We start from the raw sequence: 21,620 nt of genomic DNA on the forward strand, positions 1-21,620 counted from the left end.
CATGGAATGCAGGGATGGAGGCAGGAAGATCTGGCTGCCGGCCGCCGGCAGCTGCATGGAAAAGCGACAACAGGGTGCAGGTTCAGCGATGAAGTGCCAGGGCACAGAAGCTCATAGACAGGGACCTGATTACCCAACATTAACACCCAACCTGAATGGCAGCAAATCCCACCAGTAGCAACAATGGATTGACCAACTTTATACCCATGGTTTCTGAACGAGACGCTGGACAAACTGGTGTCCACATACTTTTGGCCATAGATTATACTATTTAAATATGGCATGTTTAATGGGAATGTGAGTCACACATACATGTATCCATGCTGTATTTGGGGTCACAGAAATGTCAGGGACAGTCTTTCACACGCATCGACTGACTGTCGTCGCATTTCTCGGACATTACGGCACTGTGCTGTGACACTGCCTGTCGGGGACAGAGCAGCATGCTGTCAGGACTGCACGACGGCTCAGAAATGGTGAAATGCCCCTATGGCTGCTGTTAGAACATGCTGCCTGTCTGCATGATGTGGGGGGGGGGGGCACCCCAAAGACTAATCGTCAGGCCAGGTTTTTGTAGGACGCTATCATTCTGGATGCCTCTCCCTGACCCACGCTTTAAAAGCAAAATCTGCCATCGGTGTTTACGCCGATCGATGCCTTTTAGACCCTAAAACAGATGTCATTTTGGCTTTGCCATTATTATATTTTTATGTTGCACAGAGAGGCTCCATTGAACTCGTTGGCTTGCTTTTTGGCACATTAAGCAGCTCCAATCCCTCCCAAACACTCACATGTTTTGATGGCATAACCACCATTAATGCTTAATGTTGAATCCATTTTGCACCTTCTATATCCATTCAGTTACCCCAAAACAGGTTATTTTTTCAGTTTTGCTTTAATAACAGTGAAATAAAAGGCACAAAATTATAGATTTCTATCCAGGATAGCTTCTCCAGCAGACACTCACAGTTAGCAGGAGTTGAAATGACCTGTTGTTTATTAAAATGAATACAAAAAAAAAAAGTGGTAAGCTGAACTCATGTATATCTTCTTAATTAGCACCCCAACAAAAATGCAGAGAGCTATGTGCAAAACTCGACCCCCATGAAAGCGGAAAGCCGTTCCCAGAAACATCTCCCTCCTGCACCCAGGACTTAGAAACTTGGAAACGTGTCTGCAAACCAGCAGCGAAACATGGGAATCGATACCGACAGCAGAAGTTAATCCCCACAAAACAATGTGCAACTCTCAGAAATGCATCAAGTGATCACGCAGCAACCTAAATGAACTATGGTTGGTGACAGCAGGCCCTGTGGAGAGTGGATACTCCAGTTGAAATTTCCAGAAAGGATAGTCAAAGGAGATCTGTGAAAGATACTGTCAAAGATGGATGGGGATTTATTGACAATGACATTCGGAGACAGAAACTCGTAACGTGGTTTGTTCCTCACCGTCTAAGAGTGTTGCCTAGAAAATGGTCACAGCACGTAAGACAGAATGAAACAGCCATTACTTAGACAAACACATGATTGAGATAATAAAGAAAAAAATGATTCTTGGAGAAAAAAACGGCTTTGTGACAATCTTAATTGTTAAGAGGCGTCGCAGAATAAAAACTGATGACTTGCCTTTTTGAGGTAAAACGAGCATGAGTATTGTCCAGGAGATTATGTGGATAGCTGCAGATCTGCCGAGCAGCGTAAAGTCCTTCTGCGTCGCATCTAGCTTCGTTTATCAGGAGTCAACGGCAGAACCGTATCTGATGCCTCAAACAGCACGGGCATGACAGCGTGAAAAGGGGGACAGTGTGAAACTAAGAGCTACGTGGGTCACATTTCATCGGCTCTCATGAATACTGCCATCAAAATATATATTTTGAGTTCTTCCCCACTTAAAAAATGGATCCTGAAAGTATATAGAAATTCATTTGAATTTCAATTGAATACAGCAAGAGCGTCACCAGAGACTTACGAAAAGGGGGCTAAGTTTTACTAAGTGGATAATTTTAATTAAATGAAGCTAATTAGTGTAGATTTATTTTGGGGAGGGATAAAGCAGTTCTAATTGATGCCCCTGGAAACTGTACCTGTTGCTAGATAATAAAAATGCCTTGTTTTTGCTGATTTCAAGGCGGAGCTCAATGAATGATGTCACATATGTGGCCCGCCCCCAGGCATAATTTCTCATGAGATGACAACTGCCAGTTGCCAGAACACTTCACGTTGTTAATGTTCACATCTTCCAACGTGGTGTTAAGTGGGCCAAAAGTGACAAGTCAGACACCCCCCACCCCCCCCCCACCCCTGACATACAGACAGCAGCTGATAAATGGCACCTTTGCTATTGGCCACCCACAGAACATAAGAATACTTCTTTTTGGCCTAATATTTTTAGAAACGTTGACTCGTCAGTTCTGTTTTTTTCATGAATTTATTATTGGTCATTTAAAATGTATACAGTCTAAATATTTTAAAACATGAAAAACCATTCCAAACTCCACCCGTCTCCTTCGATTTGACACACATACCTAGGGTAAAATTGAAATAAATGTAAAATAAATATTTCAAAAGAAAACAACAGGATGGTGTTTTGATAAATTACCGAGCGAATACGGAGTTGGTGGCCCCTGCTCTTTAATCATGCCGCTGCTACCGGGATGGATCCGCAATAAATCAAGAGGACGTTTTCTTCCCACTGAAGTTTCACGTCCGGAACCGGCCAAATTACACAGATATATGGCTTTTATCCGCAGCTGTAGGCCTGCGTAGGCTGATAACAGAGCCACGGGCATCGAGGCTCTGTTCACACAGCGCCACCTTCTCTGGATGGGGCTGCAACTTGCACCGATGTCAACTTACCAGCATCTGATGTGTGCATCCAAAAAGGAGTGGATAGTGTGGAATTTAAAAATGAGTATGAAACTTGTGTTAGGTTCTACTTCTTTATTAGTTATTCTGCAGCAACAGGGAGGACTTTCAGACTGTCACGCCCAGCTCCGTACGATCCTCGTGTGTGCCACGCCCCCCTCATTACCTCGTGTGAATCCCCGATTGTGATCACCTGTTGCCTGTTATGTTCAACCTGTCTTGTGCATTTAGTCCGTGTCTCAGTTAGTTTCCCCAGATCCGTCATTGTAGTGTCCGTAGATGTCCCTACCTGTCTGTCTTTTGCCTATTAAAACCCCATTTGCACGTAAGTACGGCTTCGTTCGCCTGCTTCCCTGCTTGCCTTCTTGCCGCAACGTGACACAGACAGTCATCAAACGTCTTGTTACATGCCGTAAGTGTTTTCAGGAGGTCCTTGCAGATTCTGCGGACTTCCTGCCCTTGTCGCCATTCGCCGGTTGCTCCCTTCGGCTCCGCCTCCCAGACCTGGCCACACCCCTCCCATCTGGGGCCTGCCTCCTTGTTGTTTCCACAAAGAAAAGGCCCAGCTTGTAACCTCGAAAGCTTTGCTCATTGTTTTGGATTATTGTTTGGATTATTGTTGCTTTGTCAGTTTTGGTTTTGGTTTCTGATTCTCGCTTCGCCCCCTTTTCTGTTGCTTCTGCCCTGGTTTGTCGTTTTTCTGCTTTGAACCTCCGCCTGTTTATCTTCTACCCTTTTGCTTTCTCCCTTTGGTGTCGTTGCTCGGTTTTGTGTGCTTGCTGTGTGTTTGTACCTAGGTGTGTACGGAGTGACTGCCATTTTTTGGTCTGCGTGACACGTGGCTTAATTGTCAGTTTGGTTAGGGAGCTAGGAATTAGTATTGTTGTTTTGTTTGTATTTTGTTTATCTCACGTAGGATTAGTTTAGCTTGGGTTTAATTAATTGCCGGTGTTTTGTTTGTTATTTTGGCCTGTGTCACTCCCAAAGTCTGTTACACCTATTGTTTGTGAAGTGTTTGTGAAAAATAAAAAACAAGAAAAAGATCCCCTTCATTTCCCCGGTTCCCCGCTTGTCTCGTCTCCCCTTTCCCTTTCCTTTTCTGACGGTCTCCAACCCTAGCCTGGGGACCGTAACAGTCTCCAGAGAACAGAAGGGCATATCCTGTCTTATACGCACTTACAACAAAAGACTCTCCTGCCAAGGTGGCGGCCTTCTCCAGACTCCCCATAGTTGTTCTATTGGCTAGTCACACATCATTCTGTCATTAGCCACAAGTGATCGTAAACTTTTGCCATTCTCATAACCTTACTCAGAGAAGCTTCTAGGGACTCTGGGGACAATAGGAAAAAAAACTCCATGCCCCCCCCCCCCAACTCCCCCTCCCCCGGCACGGTAAAATGTATTACCTGTGTCATTGTGAAGTGTAAATTTATAATATCAACAAACAGAATTTAATAAACACAAGACTGTTATTTTCACTCTACTGTGGAAAAACAGAATGTACAAATAAAGTTGATTTGTCATTGCAAAGTACTATGGAATTGGCCACCCTCTGGGGGCCCCCTCCCAGCTCGGGGCCCCAGGCCAATGTCTGCCCTGTTGCCATGCCTCTGACCTTTCTCTTCCTACAGATAAAATCTGGAACCTTTTTACACATACACAGCTTATGATTAAACATACATATTATGGCATGCCATAAATTGTAGGTTACAATAGAGCAAATATTTCCTTTACAATAGAATACAATGTTCCCCCAGTCATCATTAAACAATATGTTCACCACCTCGAGTGGGGCTTGTTCCGTTACAACACTCACATTCCTAATATCCTTTACTTCAGTTACTTTTAAACATAATTTCAGGTCTCGTATCCGGCATTCATAGAATGGCACAATTTAAAAATATCAGTATAACAATCAAAATGCAGAATAATAAGTAATAATATTATTCAATTACAAATTTACAGTAAAGCCACTAAAAACACATTGTGCCATTAAAATATCAGTTGCTGAGTAGAGACGCTGCTAGAGGTTTTGGGTCCCCGACGCAGACTAACCCAGTTATGTTCCAATTTCTCCTGTCCTCAGGGGGCTTTGGGATTGTCGCAACTTTCCCCGCCTTTTACAGCACCCCCACCCACACATGGCTACAGCGCAGCACGCATGTTCAACCACTGGTCACCTTGTGGTCTCTTGTGTTCTATTGAATTTCAAATATCCATCCTAGCCCCATGGTTCACTCGTCATGGCAACTCTAACCAGAAGGAAGAGAGCAGTACTGAATTTAAATGTGGAGATACTAATATGTATCATACAACTATCCAGAAAATTAAACTATTTTGGCAGTGCCTTGGTCATCACACTGCCAGTTACGAGAACTTTTACTGTTACACTCCAATGGTCATTCCCAGTCATGACCAACGAGGATACATGGTACTGTGTCAAACAGACAGACAGACATCGGCATACCTATCTATATGGGGACCTTCCAATAATTTCTGTGGGAAGAACCCTAATCCCAATCACGATAGCCTTAACCTCTTCCCAGTCCTAACCTTAACCATAAAAAAAGACTTTCGGCATTTTTATGTTCTTGATTACATTCACACATTTTTATAAAATTGAGGTTATCCAAATGGGGACCTGAAAAATCCCCAAAAGTAAGGAAGTTTCAGGTTTCACCACATTTTGGGGGCATTTTGGTCCCCAATCATGATCCATGCAAACCCCCCCCCCCCCCCACCCCCCACCCCCCACCCATCCACACCACACACACCAGAATCAATGACCTTCATTCCTCTAGGGGCCAATGACAGTTCAAGGCACCTTTCAAATGAACACCAGATAAAATGACAAAAAAAGAAAATCCAATTTGATTATGGCTTAGAAACCAAAAGGGCAACATCTGACCCCAGTACCTTAAATAACACCATAAATAAGGTAAAAAAAATTTAACCACACTCCCCTTTCCTATTCACGGAAAAGCCACTGGTATATGAAATCTTTGTTGCCGCAGGATACAATTTCCAAGAACGGAGTCGGCAATAAGAGCCCCATTCCGGCAGCATTTAAATGGACCGCAGCCCATGTTTGCTCATTTATGCAGTTTATGCAGATGTGGACTTACTGGATGTCCATAGCAGAACCTGTAAGGGCAGTTCCCTCAGTGCCTGAAAGGCGGGGATCAGGAAGCACTGAATATTTAAAGCGTCTCATCGCATCTGTTTCTGAAGCAATTTAAATGGCTTTGCCTTGCTTTGCATGGGAATCTAAACTTGCATCTATAAGCTGCCCGCAGTGTGACTGTGTGACAGCATGTTCCCCTGCCCTGTGCATCATGGGATTGGTCCCAGGCTCCCAGCACCCAGCACAGGGTAAGTGTTTGGATGGATGGATGGACAGATGGACGGATGCATGCATGCATGCATGCCCACTGAGCAATACTACTTATTTCTGAGCCATTGATATGGAATTCTATGCAATTCTATCTATCTATCTATTGGTGCGTTCCATTTGCCCTGGGAACTCGGATTCCGAGTTGGATTCCGAGTTTCAAAGCCGGAAGTGACGACATGCGCGCTCCCGTTTCTCGGAGATCCGAGAATGATCTCGGATAACGCAGAGGATCCCGAGTTCAGAATCGAAGATGGCTGCACCCTTTATCAACAGAAGGGAAAGTTGTAGTTTTATCCTGTTTAAGCACTACTTCTCATTTCTGGCTCATTAAATCGGTCGCACACACTATACCGTCCAACTTATCTGTGGACGTGTTGCTACGGAGTTTTATACGTGAAGCACCGCGCGTAATGTGTTATCAAGTGATATGGCTAACAATGGCTACCAATTAACCGGTCTAGAATTGGATTTCATGATTAGTCGGATTATTTGTCGGATTTAAGGTAGTTCGGGCTAATTGTAAGTGAACGAAAATAAAGGCCATTTAAACTGAGGTACCTTAAATCCGACAAGTTGTCCGGCTAAGCAAAAAATCTTGCTTTTTCATATGGGTCGATGGTATTGCTACTTCTTTGGCAAATGGAACGTATCCAACTCGGTTTTTCCGAGTTTTTACCGGATGTGACGTAATCTCGGATTCCGAAAATCGGAATCCGAGGCAAATGGAATGCACGATTTCTATCTATCTATCTATCGTACAGTTACAGATCTATTCAACAGCCCTCTGAAATAGCTTGGAGGGCCGGTCTGCAAAACAGATTGCAGTTTCCCAGCTCAGACACACTTACTAAACCAGGCAATTGGCTGGGGAGCTGAATAAGGCGAGTCTGAGCAGGGAAACATGTAAACTGTCGCAGACCAGCCCTCCAGGATCGGAATGGGGGAACCCTAACCATCACCCCACCCTTACCCCTAACCCCTAACCCCAACTCCAGGGAGAGCATGTTTACAGCCCCAGCACCCGGTCAGCATGCAGGGCCTCACTGTCACCTTGCCCAGCCTGTCTGAGCCCTGAAGGAGCTCTGAGCCTGGTCCGTATCCTCCTCAAGAGCCTCTCCAATCAGTGCCGGCTCTGCCCCGCATGTCAGCCTCTGCGGTGCATCACTGTAATAAAATCACTCATTTGGATTCAAGACCCAGCTCTCGAGGACACTAATGGCGGGGCTGTCATTCTCCCCTCACTCTGTATCCTGTGCGCTGCATCACGAGTGCACTCACACGCCCCCCCATACGTATCCTTAAAAAGCATCTCCATTGGCTTTCATAGAGCTTTTACAATTTTTTTTTTTTTTTTAATGCCGAAGCTTGTTTATAAACAAAAGAAAACACAAATGCTCCACTTTCATATCGCTCAAATCACCAGAAGAGATGCTTTATTCAGGAGGTAAATGGGGATATCTGTCCTCCTGGGGGGCATCGGCTGCAGTAGGTAGACTTGAGTGATGGAATATTACTTCAGTGCAAATGCTCACGCTACATCCATAAGTGAGACCCAGCACAGTGCTATGGCAAGCCAGCAGCCCATGTTTACCACTCCTCATGCCCATACACCAGAGGTGGCTAGTTCAGGTCCAGAAGGTAAAAATCCAGACCAAGATTTTGTTTCAACCAACCAGCTGAGCATAAAGAGTCAGTCACAGAGTGCGCAACTGGTCAGTTGAAACGAAATCCGGTCTGGATTTTTACTTTCTGGACCTGAGCTATTCATCTCTGCTGCTCACTGCTTAGAGACTTGACTCAATAAAAGTATGTAGAAACACAACGGGGCCAGCGGACCCGCCTGGGGGCTTCCTCGGCGGCCGGGGGCTACTGAATCATTCTTATTCGAATAATGCATCGTCATGCCAATTCGTTCAGTATCGCCCAGTGACCGGGTCTCAAAACACAAGGATGGGCAGGAGAATGAGCTATAACTCTCACACACGTGTGCAAACTCGATGCTGGAATGCATATAAACCAAAGCTAAAGCAAATATATAGACAGTATACCAAAACTTTACGAAACACATACAGTGTATATATGAATGGGACTCCAGTGCATCATAGGGTCCAAACACAGACATAGTCATGCACAATGTTAATTAGCCTATCTGCACATCTTTCAGCTCTAGGAGGTTTTTCCTGTTTTATGAAATTTCAGTTTCCATATTCCTAAATGGGATGAGATGGGCATTTCCAAGCCTATAATACTGACACTCCTGTCTGGTTACCACATGCCGACTTACTGAAGGATCTCAGCAGGTGTTTAATACTTTTTCCGGCACCAAAGACAAAATCCTAAATGTAAAAATCAGACAAAAAATGATTTTTTTTTTCTTCAGCCAGCAGCAGAGAGTCATTTTCAGACCTGTGCCACATTCATTGTGAGCCTTGTGGGGGGTTTGATGAGCAGTGTTAATGCAGCCAGGACTGTCACACCTTAGGTCCATACTGGAAACACTTACAAGCAAATAACTTCAAATCCCATTAGGACACACTGTGCGTTTTAAGTGGATTACCAGCTGTTTTTTTTTATTATTTTTATTGGAAATGTTCCCTAAATGGAATGGGGAAGTGGTGGCCCAGCAACACCTGCGGTTCTCAGCTCATCTCAGAAAATGAGCCCCCTGCAGGACTGGAGGACCGACCGGCCGGTTCATTTTGACCGATTACAAACAAAACCATGTTTTCATCTAATACATGATTCGATTCACAATTCTGTCTAGGGTCAAACAGAGATAAGAGAGATTAGCTAATTTTAAAATATTGAACATTTAACTCCAATCATAACTGCTTTTTAGACCCTCTAAACGAGGTCATGGTTGGTTTCCTTTCAGAATGAAATCCGAAAGGAGAGAGAGTCTCCTCCCTGGGCAAGCGATGCCAAATTAAAGTCAAGAGTTAAGAGCTTATTTGACTGCCTTAGTTATGCTTTAATTATCTTCATTACACAGCTGAATTTGCATACTCTTATAAAAGTGAGAATATTAATGCAATTAACTGTGGAAAGAGCACGTTATCACCCTCTGATGTCCAAAACTGCAACATAGAAGATGGGGTTTTCCAGGGGCATCATGCTTTGATAGAGACACAAAACGCTTTTTTTTTTTTTTTCATCAAAGCCACTAGGAGAAACTAACAGCATAGCACACAATGACTGACTAGAGAACAAAGCAGACACAGACACTTAAATACAAGTACATACAAATACAAATATAATTTCTTATGTTCTAGGTAACCAGCTAAAAAGGGGACAGGTGTGGAACATGACAACTAACCAATCAACCAAGACACAGAGCAACAAGCAGCAGGTGGGGTGAATTACAATTACAAGCCTAGAACCAGGGATTTCAAACAAACACAGAAATTAGGGAACACTAACCACACTGGGAATTATTACACTAGGATAAGTGACATGGAACCAAGCTACAAACAGGAATGGAAGCGAACAGGACAAAAGCAGAGCAAACCTAGGACTGGGAAACAAAACAAAGTAACAAGCACTGGGGAAAAGAAAAATCCAATAAAAACAAACAACTGGGGGGGGCTGGCCTTGAACTTATGACCTATTGGCTTATAGCCACACACTCAGCCCACGGAGCTATGCAGCAGGAGGAGGAGCAGAGGTAGGGAAAACACACTAAGGACTGGAAGGACAAGAGACAGGGTGAAGAACAGGATGGCCAGCAACACCTACTGGCTGAATGGGAAAAAGACATGGTGGGGTTGAGCGGTACAGACCCTGACAACCACAAAATTTATTTCTGGGTACAGGCAAGATTTCTCTAACTTTACAATATTATGATATACTGTTTGAAGACTGAGAGCATTGTACCATCATACTGAGACCAGTCAAATGAGACCAAACATGAATGTGTGTGAACTGGATGAACAGTAGACAATGTTTCTGTCATTTAATTTTTGTGGGTGACCTTGGGCCAGGGGTAGAGGAGCAGGGAGAGGGCGGGATGAGTTTATGATTGGGGGTCTGTGAGACCGTGGGGGGGGAGAGTGCCCCCCTCCCTCTGGGAAGCTCACACCTCCCAAATGGCTGCTTTGCCATCACTACTGTTTGTTTAATGTGACCATGACAAAAAAATGACGGGCTGTTCAAGAAAAAGAGAACCACACTGGACTTAGGAAGTTGATATAGACGGGCCTCCTTGGTGGGAGGCCAGGTGGGGTTGGGGGGTGGGGACAGGGAATATAGCCCAGTTGCTCTGTTCACCAGAAGCCAGTCGGGAAGAAACCTCCACCCCCCGCCTGTAAGGCGATCGGCAGGATTCAGGCATCAACATCCGCCTTTCCCAGTTACACCAGGATGGGCCAAATCGCTTAATAATCCATCATCTGCCTTCTGAAAATGTAACACTGCGATATAAAAATGATTTCAGAAGGCCAATGTTGTGTCTTTAAAGCAAAGGAGTTCAATGGAAAACAAGGTCGCTGAAAACAGTCTGGCAAACCCAGGGCCACCGAGAGAAAATCCTGGCCCCGGTACAAAGAAGGTGTGTGGCCCTTATACAAAATTCTTATATATTATAATTGTATATTATGTATATTATAGTTTCTTTCTAACAATTGAATATAATAGGTATACATGTAATAATAAAGTTATATATTTATAATAGTAAAAGATGTTTATAATAACATTTATTGTCTGTTAAACAAAGGTGCTTTTCTGGCCTTTTTCCTGGCGACCTGACGCTTTAACCGCCGACTTGGGGGGGGCTCCGTAGATTTCGCTGTCCAAGGGGGTTCAAAGTCGTATAGGGTGGTTCAAACCCTTTATTTTACTATGGTCCTGCATGCCAAGGTGAGAAGGACTTCGGATGTAGGTGGGGGCGCCAAGCCTGTGTCCCAGAGCAGCCCCCACCTGGGGAGGAAGATTTAGTCTGACTGTCAGGAGCTGCTCTAAAAAGTTACTGTAAGATCTTCTAGATGCGGAGCCACCAGGCTTGTGGAAGGAAATCATGCCAGAAGACAGGGGATTGGAATTAATTACTCCCTACACAGACACAAACTGTCTGTCGGCTGAGCTCCTTTGTAGGAACATGCTATTATTTGCCTAATTAAAGAGGGATATTTATGCCAGCAGTATGTAAAGCAGAGCAGCACCCGGCTGGGGAGGCACTGAAGATGCTTGAGCAGGCGTTTGCTGGAGCTGCACAGAGCCCCCCCCCCCACACTATGCTAAAGGAGGGAAGGATTCCACTCTGACACAGGATGAGAGTGGCTGGACTGGATCTGACTGCTTCCCATCCTCCCACAGTGCCCCACCCCCTCTGAGGACCCCAAAGACCTGCCTCTCCCCCACCCCCAGAGATTAAATGGCTTCTTCCTCAGGGGACCCTCCTACATGCGATGGCCAAAGGTGGCAAAATTAATGACCAGGTACTAAGGATGTGTGTGTGTGACAGGTTTTATACACCTACCAGTGGGGGGGGGGGGGGGGGGCTTGTGTGCTTCGGCACAACTCAATCTCAAAGTGCCTCTTTTCTGAGTCCGGAATGTTCCATTTCAAATTTTAATGGAGGGACATATTAGCACAGATCTGTTTTCGAATCACAGATGATCATGCAAAATTTTAACAAGGGGGACCCCCCCCCCCCGGCTGGAAAATTCTACCAGTCGAGCATCTGCCCCTTAAAAATTCTCTGCGTGGCCTGCATTCATACACACCTTTTCATACAGCCTCTGACATCATGCTTTATTTCCTGTTAAAGGTGCCATGTCGGCATCACGCTGTGCCAAAGTCTATAAAGCCCATCACCAAGGGCGTAACTTTGGCTGGAACATTGGGGGGTCGAGGTCTCCACCCATTACAGGGGAAACATGATTATTGGGGGGGTTATATTGGCTGGATCTGACCCTGGAAATTACGCCCATGCCCATCATGGCAGCCTCTCCCATATAGTGACAGCCCCACAAATGCACCATCGCTTTTTAATTAGTTTTCCCAGCTTACCCCCGTCCAACATGAAACCAGCACAGAAGCCATCAGCATCCCCCCGTCAAGCTGGGAATGTTGGGAGAGCAGCAGGGGCCCCGGCAGGGGGAAAACACTCAGTTGTAATCAGGCTTCAGCACCCCCCTGCATTCTCCCACAGATGCCCGATCCCACTCAGTATCGTCGCTTCAATCGACCCGTTTAGCTGTTCACAGTGGCTCACTATCGACACGGCTGACGCGTAACAACTCATTCAGTTAATTCGGCTTACTCGTGGCCTCTGAATGGCCACCTCCCTCCGCTGCTCTTTATCAATTCCCCAGGTGGCCACTTACACCCCCTATAAGAAGCACGGTGTCGATAAACCTCGAGCAGGGTCATGGGAGACATCTGCCAGCCTCTCCCAGAGAGCAGACACCCTTAAAGAGTAGCGACTGGGGGTGTCTTAAAGGAGCAGGCTGGTGGCGAGTCAGACCTGCTCAGGGAGCTGCGGAAGGGCAAGAGCGTAAGGTCATCGGTGCACCGATCCGCAAACCGGGAGGAGGCTGACCAAGCTCACGATGAAGCTGCTGAAAGTTGGGTGTGAAGAGAGCACAACAGTACTGGGGGTGGCCAGGAACAGAGGTTCAGGGATAGGGAACTAGGGTCAGTTACTCATGATCATCATTTAAAGAGGCTGTTTGGATAGATGGATGGATGGATGGATGGATGCTTTATTAATTACCCACTGGCAAATAATAAACTATCAATCTATGTATAGCAGTAAATGGAAGACAAAGGAAAAATATATTTAGTGTCATACTTAAATTAGTAAAATAGAAGAAAATACTCTGAGGTGGTGGGGGGCTTTGAAGGGGCCGCTGCCTATGTCAGTGTGCCTCTGGTTACAGCGATAAACGATGCAGCATAGTGGATCAGAACCGACACCGAGTTTCCCCTCCGATTTCTCTGGCTGAGGTACAAATGGATCCGATGGCTCTGCACTGGGATCACATTCCGCAGCCCTGCAAGACTCCCCCCTGTGAATCAGCATGCGCCTGACATCCCTGGTGTTAAGTAAAGACAACACCTCACCTCTCTAAGGAGAAGCAAAAAATCACAGTTGTACAAACTATTTGAAAAGCATTTTAAAGACCTTGCCTCTAGGATCAATTAAGTGTATCTAATCTTAAATGCTTGAGTAGACACGTTAGGGGTCTAAATACTGGAAGATCAGACAATCATCCAGGTGTTACTCACCTCAACCAATTAATTTTTGCAATTCAGATTTCTGCTGCACAAAAGCAGTTTGCACAACCAGTACATAGTGCAGATGGGAATGAACAAAAAACACAGAATTAATACCTTCTATAAACCTTGATTGTTCCTGAATGTTATAGTCTGAAGTCTGAAAATTTACACATTTCAGAAAACGCTCGCTGAACATAAAAACGTCAACTAATCCAATCTGCTGTAAATGTCAACTTCTCAGAGTACATCAAGCAGTAAAAGCTGACATGGTTTTTCCTTCCCTGGACATTTAACAAAAAGCAGGTCCTACTTCACACTGTCTCACTGATACATTTAAAATTCATTATTCCGTCCCCCCCCCATGGAAACCAGGAGGTTCAGTTAATGAAGGAATGCTGTGACGGTACCGCAAGCCGACCTGTCAACGGATGGCGACACAAGCACATCCCGCCTGTGCTGCAGACGGTCTGCAGTCAGACCTCCCACCAACCGCAGGCGGTCTGCAGTCAAACCTCCCACCAACCGCAGGCGGTCTGTAGTCAAACCTCCCACCGACCGCATGCGGTCTGTAGTCAAACCTCCCACCAACCGCAGGCGGTCTGTAGTCAAACCTCCCACCAACCGCAGGCGGTCTGCAGTCAAACCTCCCACCAACCGCAGGCAGTCTGTAGTCAAACCTCCCACCAACCGCAGGTGGTCTGCAGTCAAACCTCCCACCAACCGCAGGCGGTCTGTAGTCAAACCTCCCACCAACCGCAGGCGGTCTGTAGTCAAACCTCCCACCAACCGCAGGCGGTCTGTAGTCTAACCTCCCACCAACCGCAGGCGGTCTGTAGTCAAACCTCCCACCAACCACAGGCGGTCTGTCTCATTTGGCAGCCATGCTTGTGATCTTACTCTCGGTCTCACAAAACACAGCTGGCGATGAACTGGACCTGAGAATCGACACCTGCAATCCCATTCCAGCAAATAGCATCTGTTAACTGACAGATATTGGCCTGTGAAAGAGGCTTATGTCTGTCAAGAAGGTTTGTGACAAGGTTTTGAGACAAACCCAGTGATCATCATAGATTAACGCTGCTTGCATGAAGCACAGTGAATATAACTCAGAATTTACCTGAACATCTATATCAACAGCATTGGCCAATCATTCATCTTCTATATCACTTATCCTATGGGGTCATGGGAGTCCAGAACCATCCAGAAACATCAGGTACAGGACAGGGAATAACCCAGGATAGGGGCATCAACCATTGCAGGACATACACATAATTCACACCTACAGACAACTCCAGCTTACCTCTGCAGGTATTGGTGCACCACAAGAACCTGCAAATGCCACATAGATCCAAGGTAGAGACTCAACCTTGGTCTTCATAGGTGTGAGGTAACCACACTGCCCACAATCTCATTTGCGGTATATAGCAAAAATCCCACAATGTAAAACTATCCTTGTATCCTACTCAGTCCATGCCTGTGTGGCCTATGGTTGAGCAGCACCTCACCAAAAACTGGCACCCAAATTTCAATAAATCATTGGGTGCTGTGACACACTATGGAAAACCTTCAGGCTTGTGTACCTACTTTGGACAAACATGATTTAAAAAGGTCATGAACCTTTAATCAAAGGCTGTGGTGTTCAGGTGATGCACAGATTGCTCAAAGCAGGGAAGGTTCGTGTTCTGCTCCTCCCACAATGCAGAGAGGAAGCAGGGAGGACAAAACGGCGGGAAGAGTTATGGCCGCCAGCCCGCGTGACTGCATGTAACACTAGAGCTTACAGTTTATGTACAGTTAGCTTTATGACTAAACACAAACCAATTCAAAGGATGAATCATAAACATATCGGCTTTCCTTGCTTCCCATCTTAAGGATAACCCTTTGCCATAATGAAATCAGAAACTGAGAAAGTTCTCGCCACACGGACACATTCTTGCCGGTCTTGATCAGCAAACAACCCAGAACTACCCGAGCAGCAGATGCATCATATGTTTGATTCCTGAGAAAGAAGCAGGCCAACAGAGCTGAATGGGAATGCATTAATAAATTAGCCCTGCGTTTCACAGGCACATTTCATTATCACCTAACATTCCCCCAGTGCGTTGCTAGGAGATCTGCACAGCTTTCATATCTAACCAGATCCCAGACCTTGAGTGTCAGACACCAAATCTCACCCTCAGCAGCAAATTTACACGGGTTCTGAACTGGTCCATATAGTTTCAGGAGAACTGAAATCACCTTTACTTCAGTTATCAAATCCTTCCCCAGGTACATCAGAAATGTTGGTCTTTTCATGCAAAGACTTGAGTTGAAGGCCACTCATCCTCACCTTCTTACAAAACTTACACCACAGTCGGCTGTCAGCGGGATTGCCAACCACTGGCAAATTTACAGACAGTCCGTGTTAAAATTCAAATTTAAGGCTTGCAGTGTAATAGGCACCAGACTGACAAAGACTGTTGCGGATTGATCACACAAGCAAACAGTTCAGAAATATCTGAAGGATTCTTTTTTTTTTTTTTTTACAGACTAACCCCATGCTGCCAATGCTGCACTGGTAAACAAACACTCCCACTAACCACACAGGCTATTTACTGTGTAGTTCTGTGGTCCAAGAAAAGATTTCACAAAAGATTTCAGAAGATATTACAAACTAATGCACCAGTTCTTATGCTAGTAAATTGGAAATCAGAAATTCCAAGTTATCTAGTCAGAAATTTTGACCGGAAAGCACCCTGACATCAGAATTCCAACTCGGAAAGTCAGAGGAACCTCCACAACCCCAACCTCAGAATTCAAGATGGCTGCACCCGATATCAACAGAAGTGGAAACTTTAGTTATATACTGCTTATTGGGTAAGGAAAGGGATTTATTTTTCTTCAATCCAAATAGATCAGCAAAATTCAGTTCTTGATCTGAGGGCGTGGTCGATGAAGGGGCAGAGATCGGGGGCTAGGCAGGTCTCGGAGTGGGTTGACAGGGTGGAAGTTAGGCGTTTTGTATGTAGACGATCAGTGGGATAGGCAGAACTCAGTGTCTAAAGGTCAGAGTCAAGATCTAGAACACAGGCAGACAAGCAGACAGGACAAGGGCACCTGGTAGATAATGCTCGAACTCTCAACAAGCTAAGAAGATCTCGCATCTGATGGCCCTGCCAGACACAACTAAATAGCAACGCCAATTAAGTGCTTTGTGGCCCCAGCTGTAAAGGACAAACACCGGTTAATCAGACTGCTGGAAAGCCAGGGTTTCCCTGAGCGCCGGTTGACCAGAATTTCCTGGGAGGTGTGGTCGACTTGCTGCAGAGAATCCACTTGACTTCACTGGGGTAGCCCCAGGGTGGTCCATAAGAGTGGATCTGTTGCTACTGCGTTTTGTATGTATTAACTGATATTAATAACAATGAACCTGGCTAGAACTGCAGCTTGTTTCAGAAAGCAGGATTACTTGATTAGCCGGATAAGTTGCCGGATTTAAGGTAGTCTGGGCTAAATGTAAGTGAACCTAGATAAAGGCCATTTAAACTAGGGTACCTTAAATTCAACTAGTTGTCTGGCTAAGGAAGAATTTCTGGTTTTGGAAACAGTTCCCTGGTAATGTTAAATGGCTTTCTGACTTGTAATGGGATGTAATGGAGTCTCAGGTGTGACGTCATTCCCAACTTCCAAGGTAATGGGAACACACCATATTGTCTATTCCCTGTAAACAGCTGGACACATTATGGACCAAAAAACTCATTAACAGCCAATAGAAGAATTTCATATAAATCCAGTGGCTGTGAATGCCTTGCCCTAATTCAACAGTTGTGCGACTAATGCACACACTCAGAGCTCACATTAACAAAAAATGAAGAAACTGGAACCAAATGAGGAATCGAGATTCAGCAAACACGCATGAATATTCAAGCATGACTACATATTAACTCATAATTTCCATTCTCTGTAGGTCTTTAGCCCCATCAACCTATTAAAACGCAACAGTAAAAACCCAACTGAACCCTAAAGGAAAAGCACAAATGTAGACTACTGAGGAATTGTTCTCTCGTGTTGACACAGACTTACCTTTTTTTACCCAGATTTCAACAGGTATGGCGGAGTGAACTAGAACTCTGATTTCATCTGTACTCAGGCACATTTGGATTAAATTTTTACCACCGATCCATTCAATTATAAAACACAAAGAGAGAAACATTTAATCGCTTAGAATAGCATGGGTATTTCAGAAACAGATTATATCGAATAATGCACCGATGCAGTAATGGGGTTATCCGTGCTTGTCATGAAATTAGCATGAAATGTCACCCTGCCTAGTTTTTTCAGTTTCATTTCACTTTTGCCTCATTCTGATTATTTGGGACTTGATAACTTGGCTGGGTGTACCTTTAAAAACTATCTTCATACCTTTAAGCTCCATTCACATGTGACCGGCTTCTCTTGTCATTATCGCTGAGGGCTCTCTGTGTTCCCCCTGTGCTTGTGGAGCCGTTGGGCCACAGCACACTGCACACCTGCCACCCACACAAGTTCAGGAAACCACCCACATCTCCCACCCAGTGTGAAGTGGAGCCTTCACCAGGTGTGATGTTGCCTTCCTAGCCGGCAGGCTCATGGGAGCTAGACAACAATACTCCACTTCATTTCTCACATATAGCAGCACGTGGGGTACGAGTGGCAGTGAGACTCAGAAATATGCTGCGTTACTTATCCTCCCCCAATATACCAGGCATCAATTGATAATACAGTGGTAACACCAGTTAAAAGCAGGAAAACAACATGCATATCATAGACACCAAACTGCTCAGACGTGGTTCGCTGCGCTGCCTCACACCTGCCAACAGACCCACCATCCCCACTGCCGTTGTACTACCACGTCACCATTTCTACCGGTAAACACAAACACTGGAACGACAACCAGACTGGGAAAACTAAAGCACAGGTGAGTAGGAGCACAGGGAAGAGCAGAGCTACAAACACCAGAACTACAGATGACAAGTACAATGTCAAACTAGCAAATGGAGTGAGGGCAGATTAAATAAACACCTGAAAAGGATTCGGTTCATAATATTAGTACCGATCTTGAATAAGTTGTGACAGCTAATTTAATGGCTAGTACCCTTATATTAGACGAACAGTTAATTTAACCCAAACTATCCCAATTAACAAATAATAATTGTCAGATACAAACAGTATAACTGGAATACTACTGGAGCCAATATAACTAATTAATAATTGATGATTAATTAATAATTAAATTTGAATTAAAAACTGCATCTTCCCATTTCCTCCGTCTCAGAGTCCTGTGTCCACTTGTGGTCCACATCCTGCCTCTAGGAGGAGCCAAACTGGACAAAAGCCAAGCAAGACAGAGAGAGAGATGAGCGTTTAGAGCGCGAGAGAGGGTGCAAGTTTACGGCGTGCTAAACATGTTCACTTTAAAAAGGGTAAATACGATAAAACTGATTCTTAATGGCCACAGAGGCTTCACACCTGGCTCACGGGAAAAGGCAGACTGGAAAATCAGCAGTGTTTGGTCAGTCCTGAAGATTGTGATTTGAATAGCCCTGAGGGCTATTCCACAACACAGGATTTCCCAGTTAGCTGGATAACTTAAGTCAAACTGTCCAATAGGAAAATACATGCCTCCTGGTATATGCTCTCTGTTTCAGCTTCATCAGAAATACACAGAACACATGGCTACCAGATTTCTGATGAGGCTCGTCCTTTGTAGCCTATACAATGTGCGGCTATGACATATAAAAGGATTTGTTTGTACTAATAATCACTGACTGTAAGTCACTTTGGGAATAGTGGTGACTTATGAATGTTGAAGCAACAGTATGCAGCAATTTGCCAAATTTCTAGGCATGTTTTTACAAACATTTACTTTTAGGTATCATCTTCAGATTTATTGAGATTGTATATGGTCAAGTGAAGCACTGGTAAACAAACACTCCCACTAACCACACAGGCTATTTACTGTGTAGTTCTGTGGTCCAAGAAAAGATTTCACAAAAGATTTCAGCAGATATTACAAACTAATGCACCAGTTCTTATGCTAGTAAGCTTTTTATCTGTCCAAGTTGTGCTGTTGCTGGTTTTTGCAGGGTTTTTTGCATGTCTTGAAGCTATTCTGCAGCAGCTGATTTTGCAATAGGTAAATATTTTTTAGCTGCAAGAAACTATGGCTAAGCTCAAGATTATTATAATTGCGTGGTTGCTCACTCTGTTCAGCGAAAGCACACGGGTTTTAATATCCATGAAATACTGCCGCAAATCATTGCATAGTAGCATGTGAAACAGAATTAATAAACAGGAAATTTATGGCTAAATTTCAGCTGTTCCATCCTTCACAAGGCTGTGTAACTCTGCCTCTGCTTCATACTGTTAATGAAGAGGTAAGGAGCACATGCAGATTACAGTGCGTTGCAGTACCCAGCGAACCACCTCAGGGATGAGAACCTGAGAGCAGCCATACAGTGGGTGATACCTGATTTTTTTTCCAGTGATTGCAGTGTCAATCCTGCCAGCAACCTCCAAATTCCCCTGTAAGATGGAGGACCTCCTTATAGGGCTGGATGTAGTTTAACATCATATCCAGGATGAAGCAATTGCAGGTTAATGGCCTTTTGCTGAGGGGCTCAATGGAGTAGGAATACTTATAGCATCCATGGTATGTGAACCAGCAACCTTCCAATTACCTGGACAGATCCCTAGCTTCAGAGCCTAACCAATCCACCTAACGCTAGGAATCAACACCAAACAGACACACTTTCCACTACTTGTATTTATTTATTTGTTCCTTGTTTATTAATAATATTATTCTGCCTTTTGCTGGCATAGGCCTGGTTCTCTGTCTTGAGGAACTCGATTCCTCCTAGTAGTGGTGGTGGAATTCATCTGCTCTCTCACACACACTTTCAGCATCTCTCATTTACATGCGTTTCCTTGCACCCTGTAAGTCATTCTCTTGTGTGCACTTTCAACATCTCTTGCACAAATTCGTTTCATTTCAGTTTGCGCTCTGCTTTTGTCCAGTTTAGTGCCTGAAACTATGCAAAATGTATTACCACCTGCTGCAGAATCAGTTGCTGCAGAATAGCTTCAAGGCAAAAACCCTGCAAATACCAACGACAGTATAATTGGGTCTGATAAAAAGCTTACTAGCATATGAACTGCTGCCTTAGTTGGCAGTATCTGCTGTGAAATCTTTTCTTGAACTATAGAACTGCACAGTAAATAGCCTGCGTGGTTAGTGGGGATGTTTGCTTACCAGTGCTTCACTTGACCATATACAATCTAAAGAAATCTGAGCATCTTACAGAAAAGTAGATGCTTATAAGATTAAGAATAAGAAGCTTGGTAGCACTTTAATTAAGGCCATGTTTTTAGTAATTTATGAACACGTTCATAATATATCATAAGGCATTCATAAAGAATTATAAACATGGCTATACATATTTATAAAAAGGCATAACACATTATAGCCATGTGTATTATGCATTATGACTGCATTATAAAGCTCTCATCTATAAAGCACTATAGATACCTTTATAAGGTGGATAGGGTATGCAAAGCCTGCAGTATAGTCCTATTTGTGTTGGGGGGGGGGGCTTACAACACTCACTGGTCACAGCTAGGGGCGAGGGGCAGTGGTAAAAGTTCTTATGGTTTGTGAATAAAAACTTCTGTAGTCTGGTGTTCCTTGATTTCACATATACCTTGAAATTTGGCAAATTGGTGCATTCTGTTGCTTCAACATTCTTAATTTAAGTCATCACTGCTGATTTTCCACGCTTCCTTTACCCGTGACCCAAGTGTGAAGCCAATCAGAATCAGAATTCTCCTAACTGCACCCCCCCCCCCCCCCCACAATGCCTCGGAAATCTGTTATTTCAGCGGCACGAAGAAGTTTTATATATGGTATTTTGACGGTATTTAATATATCAATGCTATTCTGTGGTATTATGCCTAGCCAGCATCCCTCCCATACCCGCCTGCCCCCCTGCCCCCGGTTGTGCCTCATCCACCTCCCTGAAATCAATATGCCTAAAGTGTGATATGTCTGCATTTCATAGTATCATATCACGTCACACCAGGACATAGTATCTATTCAAGTATCTAAAAAAGATCCCCACTCCCTT

Source organism: Paramormyrops kingsleyae, chromosome 22, assembly GCF_048594095.1.
Source record: "Paramormyrops kingsleyae isolate MSU_618 chromosome 22, PKINGS_0.4, whole genome shotgun sequence".
NCBI lineage: Eukaryota > Metazoa > Chordata > Actinopteri > Osteoglossiformes > Mormyridae > Paramormyrops > Paramormyrops kingsleyae.